This window comes from Notolepis coatsorum (assembly GCF_963971535.1).
Source record: "Notolepis coatsorum genome assembly, chromosome: 2".
NCBI classification, from domain to species: domain Eukaryota; kingdom Metazoa; phylum Chordata; class Actinopteri; order Aulopiformes; family Paralepididae; genus Notolepis; species Notolepis coatsorum.
The window spans coordinates 65022904-65023542 of record NC_140166.1 but is presented as its reverse complement, the minus strand read 5'-3'; positions in this window follow the sequence as shown (position 1 = coordinate 65023542).

The following is a 639-nucleotide window of genomic DNA, read 5'->3' as shown; positions in this document are numbered from 1 at the left end:
TTTCTCATTTATTTGGTAAAAAAAAAGGTTTACCTTTAATAATGTTTGGCACACAAAGACCGAACTGACTGAAAAATATAGGCAACATTTGTCAAAGTATTAACTCGTCAATATACCCCCCTTCCCCACTAATCGAACTGGTGTCGTGGAGTCACTTCTCTGTGAGCGTTTCCACGGTTAGCTTGCGGCTAACATTAGTTAGCTTGCGGCTAAAGTTAGTATTAGCTCGTAGCTAACGTAACGTTATATAACCGAACAATATACACACATGCCCCGAATGCGTACCGTTCGGTACGACCTCCACGGTTCGGGGCATGTGTGTATTGTTCGGTACACGGTTCGAATGCGTACCGTTCCACCCCTAACATTAATGGTAAATATCATATATGAACACAATAGAGTCATCTTGAGACATTTCACTCTAACCATTGCTACAATTACGTGTGAACTGTGCATACGCTGTGTAAGTGAAGTATTGCAAACAACTAAAATATTGCAACGCAAATTCCAACATAATTCAGGCTTACTTACTACTGTTAGGATCTTTCACCAAAACCATAATAGGCAAATATTCTGGCCATGATGATGCCTGTTTAAAAGCTCCGACCTCCACTTTCTCCAGTAGTCTCCCTCTAATTG